The following is an 8,170-nucleotide window of genomic DNA, read 5'->3' as shown; positions in this document are numbered from 1 at the left end:
TAGTTTGCATATTCTTTTATGTTCAGAATGAGTTTCCTTCCTTTGGAAAAGTGGCATGGAGGAATGACAGAACAATCATTGCTCAAATCAATGAATATATAGAGCAAATGGGAGAAAATTTTGATACCTTGATGACAAGCTACTTTGAGGATTTCAAGAAATCCATGAAGCAAAGATCAAGGATACCAATTTCCTTAGTAGAAAAACATACTAATGATATATGTTTCTTAGTTGACATTCATTTTACCTATATTCAAGCAGTAATACCAAGAGTGAGATGGCTAAGGCCATTTCGATATGAAATTAATATTGATGAGGCATCTGCAGCAATAACTGCATTATTGGCAGAAGAAACAGATAAAAGTGCTCCACATTATGGCACTTATGATGTGGTAAGATCAAAGATAAATATGGAATTAAAGAATACTTCCACATTGAAGAAGAAATACAAATTATTAAAGAAGATTAAGAAGAAATTTGGTAAAGAAATTGAGGCTGAAGCAGAAGAAGAAGATGACAGTGATGATGAAGATGAGAAAGAACAAGGGCCAATGGAATTAACCCAAGGTCTTGGAGAAGACAAGGAGGAAGGTGCCAAGGAAGAAGAAGCCAAGCAAGAACCAACTGAAGCTGATCCAAAGAAGAGAAAAGCAACAGAACAACCTCCAGCTAAGCCCAGATCAAAGAAAGCTACCACGCCATCACCTCAAAAGCCAACAACACGAGCTGCAACAAGGGCCTCCAATCAAAAGGCCAAAGAGGAAGTTACAAAGAAGAAACAAATCAAGAAAACACATGAAGAGCTGAGGAAAAGAAGAAGATATGTGGCTCAACCTGACACTGATGATGAAGACCAATATGAAAAGGTAAGCCATTCTTTAGTTGATACCTTATGTAAAAAAATTGGAAATGGTGACTTAAGTAATTTAAATAAAGTTGATTATAGTAAATTTAATAAAGAAGAACAAAATAAGATAGAAGAAATAGTTTATGGAATGATGGCATAGTTCAAGTATACTCCACTTGAACTAGATGGATAATTGCCAAAAGAACTGTCAAAATTTGTAGAAGACAGATGGCATTTCTATTTGAAAATGGAGAAGGAGATGAGGGAATCAACCCTAGAAAGTGTATTGCCGGATTTGACTAGGGAACAAGTAAAGAATGTAGTCAAAAGGCATAATAATAGGTTTACACCTAAATACAGGGCATTCTTCATACTCCAAAATAGGATGGAAGAAATTGTTCAAAGAACAATGAAATCATGGAAAAATCTGTACAAAAAGATTGAAGATCTTCTTGAAGAAGAATATAAGGAAGAAGCTACTGCTCCACCAGACGAGAGGAGAAAAAGGAGAGAAGAAGAGACAGTAGTAGAGAAGGAAGAAGAAGAGAAGAGGGAAGAAGAAAAGAAAGATGAAGAGGAGGAAGAGACACAAAAATAGGATATAATGGCAACAGTTGAGCAAGAGCAGCAACCAGATCAGAGTGTGCAAGACTACAATTGCCACCCCCTAGCCCTCCTCAAGCATTCATCTCACCTGCAGACACTGTAACTATTACTTATGTTCCTGATACTTCTAGTTAGAATATCAATCCATTAACTGCAGAAGATCTTAAAAGAATTCTTGACCAATCTACACAACAAGCAATGTTATGTGCAGATCCAGTATTGGTTAGTATGGATGAATTGTAAAAACTAGCAGAAAGTATAGTCAAAGATAAGGTGAATCCAAAAGAACCACCTTCTATCATCTCTACAACTACTAGTAGTCAATTTCAAATGCCAACAAGCATAGTTGATGCTGCAATACAGAAGCCAAGTGCAACTATAGAAAAAGGAATAGAACAAACAAGACAGACTATTACATCTGATCCTATAGCACAAACACAAGGTGCACTTCCCAAGATTACAATAATTGATCATGGTAGACAGAAGGAGGAGGAAACAGTGAAAACCCCTAAAGAATAGGAGGCAATACAAACATTAATAGATTTTCCTACCTCGGGAACTCCTTCACACCAACCATTGCAAATATCTATACCAACATCTAGTACTACCAGAGTTGCAAGGGTACTTCACTATGGAGACCCTGAATTAGATGAGGAGATAGTCATACCAAGCTATGACTCAAAATCAATAACCATTGATCAAATCAATGAGGTGCAGGATGCACTGAATAGGAGGAAAAGATAGGAGATACTCAGGAAGGAGTATAAACAAAAGAAAACACTATATGAGATTAAGGACATCTTTATGGAAGCCTTTAGTGTGCAATCACCAGATGAGTCAAAGCATATCATGGAGTAATTAACAGATATTGTTGACTAGGTGACAAATGAAGACCTAGAAACAAATGCAAAACTTATGGAATGGTCAGAAAGAAAATTTTAGGGGAAAGTGAATGAGAAAATATCAAGTCAAATTGCACTTTCACAAGTTGAATTGGCAAAGCTTATTGAAAAAGTGAAAAAGGTACTTGAGAATATATTCTCATTGTACAAAAAGTTGTGTGATTTTTCATACTTCACACAAGAAACAAGCCAAAAGATACTGAGATTGGAAAGAAATTTAAACATTTCAAGCATACAACTACCTAAAGATCCAGCTCAAAGTGAGAAGCATTTTGCTCAATCGCTTCACAATCACAAAGAAATAGTTATATTAACAACAGATGAGGCTAATATCAAGGCCAAATTAATACAGCTCCAATCCTCCATTACCCCACATTTAGAGATGCTCCATAAAGAGCAAGTATATGTTCAAACTATTCTCAAGCAAGACCCAAATCTTTCTACATCAGATGGACTTATTCATCTTGCTGCCGAGACTGCCATCCAGCATAAGTCACTGGAAATTGCTTTGAACAATTGGGATGCAGCTATCAGAATGATTATGGAGGTAAACAACACATTTTTGGCTAAATATGGTCTTAACCCTTAAACATTCTTTGACATAAGTGTTAAAAAGGGGGAAAAAAGAGATATAACAGGGGGAGTTATACAGATATGGAATGGGGGAGAAAAGATAAGAGGAGGAGCATGATATATAGACAAGGCACAATCAACTCAGGGGGAGTTACAAAATATTTGAGCTCAGGGGGAGTTACAAATTTTTTGAGGTATATATATTGTAAGCTAAAAGTTTTGATCAAGTTTTCTTTAAACTCTGTATATACCAAACAGATTAGTTAATGTACTCATAAGGTCAGTTAAGTGTTTTTGTCACTCATGTCAAAGGGGGAGATCGTTAACCTCATAATGGTTTTTGACACTTGAGTGCCAACACACTTAATCACATTCCACATTGGAGCCAAGTACACCATGTAAGCCGAGCCACAACATGAGTCGAGTCAGGAAGGTATTCAGGTGCTGAGTGATCTTCAGGTGCCGAGCAACTTTCAGATGCTGAGTGAAGATCAGGTGCCGAGTAAAGTTCAGGTGCCGAGTAGCATAAAGTGCCGAGTGATACATTTTTATCTAGGTGCCGAGTTATCTAGGAAACAGCATGTGCCGAGCATCAAGAATGCTTCAGGAGCCGAGTAACTCAGGATATTAGCATAAGAGTTTGTACTTGCAAAAATTATGATGTAAACCATTTTTATAGCTGACATAAGGTAAATCTCGAAGGATTTAATGATAAGATCAAATATTTTATCTTTCCTATGCAATCTACATGTAGCCAATAATAAAATCAATTGATAAAGGCATGCAACCAATAGAAGATGTGAACACAATAAGCGAGAATGAAGATTGAATATGGATCGTAGATCCATACCTAACCCTAAATCCTCAAATGTCTTTACAAGGAAGATGAAATTTCATTGTAAATATATGAGTGAATGGACGAGGGTATGTAAGGAAAATCTATTTTCAGAAGCGAGGGTTATCTAATCACAAAGGATCAAGATCAGACAAAGTGGAACAAGTGCCTGCATTCAACAATCAAGGATTGTAATCTATCAGGTTCATTGTACCTAATACTCTCTAGCAATTGTATTAGAATGAAAATCCTATGGTGATAGGTTAGCTTAACAGCTATTTTGTAGATCCTTTAAATAGGTGATTAAATCCTTTAACAGGGTGACACTTCATGTTAAGTGTTTGTAAATCCTCTAACCAGGTCACTATTGATACAGTGTAAAGCCTTTAATAGGGCAGACCATCAGAAGTGGTTGAACAATATTGCTGCAGTAATTTTTGTGGGTATCATCCCCACCCCAGTTTTACCTTCTTATTCTTGGAGGGTTTCTGGGTTACCAAACTCCAGTGTTATGTGTTGTTGATGCATTTGTATTAGTTTCATGTTTACTTGATGTATTTACATGCATGCAATTTACTTCCACCCAAAAGTTTTATTGGTTAAAGTGTGATACTTCTGATTCACCCCCCCTCTCATAAGTACTCTTTGCATTATTTGAATATTCCAACACTTTCTTCCATAGGTCAACCTCTAAACATAAAAATGAAATACTATATATAAACTACTTAATGGTCAAATCAAGGAGCATACTAAGGAAGTGGATTTGGGAAATTGGGCTACCAGATACTTTTAGAACATCTACAATTAGCTAGTGCTTCCTCAGAATCAAAAAAAAAGTGAGGATCTACCAAGGATCATTGCCTCGATGGTGGATGAGGGTATGAACAAAGATTTGGTCAAGAAAGTGGAAGTTGAGGAGGTGAAAGTGACTGTTTTCTCCATGGGAGCCTATAAGGCCTTGGGACCTAATGGTTTCCTACCTACTTTCTTCCAGGAATTTTGGAAAATCATAAAGTATCATGACCTCACCCATGCGGCTAGAGATTTTATCAATAAAGGAATATTCTTGAAGGAGATTAATCAAACTTGTGTTGTCCCAATCCCAAAAATTAGCGAGCCCATAAGGATGGAGGATTTTCGGCCCATCAACCTTTTTAACATGGTGTATAAAATTATTTCTAAGGTTCTGGTTAATTAGCTAAAGCCTTTTTTGAATATTTTTAATATCCCATCTCAAAATTGTTGTGTTCCTAGTCGATAGATTTTGGATGTTTTTATTACCTCTCATGATGTCATGCACTCTATGGAGATAGGTAAAAACCCATGTATGTATATGAAATTGGACATGCCCAAAACATATGAGAAAGTGTGGTGTGATTTTCTTTTTGATATTCTAACAAGGATTCAATTTGGGTAGAGGTTTATCCTTTTGATTAAGGAGGTTATCAATTCTTCTCAATTTGTTGTTCTTTGGAATGGAACTCTTGGGAAATATTTTAGTTCTTCCAGAGGGATGCGACAAGGGGACCCCCTTTCCCCCTACTTGTTTATCATTGTTGCTGAGGTTCTAGGAAGAAACTTTATGGCTTTGGCAGAACAAGGACAAATAAAAGGTATTAGACCTACCACAACCCTCCCCCTCGAGGTTCTACAATAGTTTGTTGATTGTATGTTTCTCTATGATATTTCTTCAATCAGAGAGTCTAGGTGTTGGGAAGAGCTCCTTCACAATTATGCTGAAGTGTTGGGGTAGCACATCAATTATCAAAATAGTAAGATATACTTCTTCAACATGGAGAGAGTCCTACAAGATTGTATTATAAGAGAATTACAATGTCAAATGGAAAATATTGCTTACACTTATCTTGGGTTACCCCTTACTATTAAGGAAGTCATCCCCCAGTTCTAGAACTTGATTATAGAATGCATGTAGAGGAAGTTAGCTGGATGTAAGGGAAAGGTGCTTAGTGGTGCAAGAAAGTTGCAACTTCTCTCTGTCTATTTCTTATCCCTATTTAAAATCTCTGGCAAGGCTAGGGATACAATAGAAATAATTTAGCACAATTTCTTGTGGTTGGGAATGGAGGAGAAATATAGGATGAGTCTTGTGGCTTAGGAAAAGGTCTACAAACCCAAATCCCATGGGGGCCCTAAACTTGAGGAGATTTTTTAATCTTAATCGGGTTCTTATGGAAAAGGTTGGATGGAGCAAGGTTGATTCAAAATGAGGTAGGGTGGTGTAGAATCATGAAGGATAAATACTTGAGGGGAAATCCTTTACAATATAATTTTGTTAATAATGACCTCCCAAATGGACCTAGAATATGGACCAATATTGCTAACATTTGGAAGCTTCTAAGGAAGGAAATCATATGGGTGATCAGGGACAGGAAAAGGATTAGATTTTGGGAAGATAGTTGGATTGGTAACTCCTATGTGAAACCCAATTTAGCTTGATGAAGAATACTTGTATAAACAGATTGGTATATGGTTACATAACTATATAGATAACAACAATAATTGAGTAAAACTTGATTAGATAATCTCAAATCAGAATGATTTTTTAGATGTGTTGCTATCAAAACCAACCCCCAGGGGAGAAGGAATGGGGGTTCGACCTCATTCTATGTTGCTTATTATTATTATTATTATTATTATTATAATGATGGTTAAGCTTAGGCTCTGTGTGCAGGCTGATAATAAAATTTGGATTATGGAGACTTTTAAGACTATGGATAGTTATGTTGCTAGTCTAGTTTATGCTTGTTACTATTTTATTACTATCTACTCTAGATGGTTGGATAATTGGATGTTGAACTCTACTCATAGCAATGTGTTTTTGATATTGAATATGGGTGGCTAGTATGTTGTTTTGTTGGTCAGTAGGTTGTTAATAGGTTAATAGGGATTCTATCACTAGTTTGTTCCTTTGGGCCAATCACCCATTTATTACTATTTTTTAATTAAAAAAATGATTCATCAATATTAAAGGCCGATTTTAATATTACCATACAATTAAATTTAAATAATTTAAATAATTGAAGCATCATTAAAAAGGAGAGCAATTGTTAAATCATGCAAAAGATTCCATCATTATGATTAGACTTTTCTCGCATTATTACATATTATTTATTTATAGTTGGCTAGTATATTGTTTGTCTACAATTATTAAAATTAGTTAATTATTGTGCATCAATCACAAGTAATTTTTTTTTAATTGACATATTTATAAAGTCACTATATTTATTTATTAATTTAGTATATTATACAAATGACTAAATAATTACAATTCAATTATTTGTTGAATGTAGATAATTTATGTTAACTTTAAATAAGATAAATTATAATGTTGTTAAGAGATTAATAGTAGAATTACCTCAGGCAAGAGCCTACAACACAACGATACTCTTATCTAGGAGGTCTTGGATTCTAGTTTACTTGAACTTAATAAATAATAATAATAAATTAAAACATATAATAGTAATAATTAACCTATTTTAAAAATATTAGAATTACCTCAATTTCAATTTACAATCTATTTAAACTTATAGTATGATGTTGGAAATACATTAATAGTGTTAAATATATATTATCAATTTTTAGTTAGTTAGTATGCACCATAATTATCATTATCTAAGGTGTGATTCTAGCAAAAAGTTTAATTTCTTTTTATTTAAGATTTATATATATTTTTTCTTTCTATTGTTGGAACGTTTAGGAACCCCATACGGGCCCACACGTGCACTTCTTTAGCTTAGAGCCAAGGATTGAGGGGCATCCACTCAACAAGACTTGATCCCTAGTGGGCTCTTTGTGAGCCATTCAACTTCACCAGTAGACCAAAGGCCTTTCAACATATGTTTTTATTTTAATTGATCTAGATTTATATTTTCTATACTATATACAAAAGATTAGATTCATATATAAAAATTATTGATTACATTATAATCTTAAGCTTAATTGTTATTTTAATTTATAATTACTACATTTTTAGTTAAATAATTATAAAAATATATTTAACACTTACAATAAATATAATAAATTAGTAGTATTAGATTTACATGTATAATCAAGTAATGACATTATTTGGCAATTGCTATTTTAGAACTCTTCCCAGATAATGCATCATTGGTTATGTCTTATTTATGTATATAATGTTATATTGCTTATTTCTATAGTAATATAATATTATGCTGATTTAAAGTGTAGAAATAATTATTTTTAAAATTGTTAAAAAAGTAGCCGCTTAAGTTTCTTCTATTTAGAATGTAAACATGAGAAGATTAAAAAATTAAAAAATTAAAGTTTAAAATTTTAAATTTTAAAATTACTTTTGATGATAAATTTATTATTTATTTTGTATTTCAATATGCCTCTCTCCAAGGAGTGACTTACCTTTTCTAAATT

This window comes from Cupressus sempervirens, chromosome 7 (assembly GCF_028749045.1).
Source record: "Cupressus sempervirens isolate cs-2001-9-10 chromosome 7, ASM2874904v1, whole genome shotgun sequence".
Taxonomy (NCBI): domain Eukaryota; kingdom Viridiplantae; phylum Streptophyta; class Pinopsida; order Cupressales; family Cupressaceae; genus Cupressus; species Cupressus sempervirens.
The sequence above is the reverse complement of the archived record's forward strand: the minus strand, read 5'-3'. Positions refer to the sequence as shown.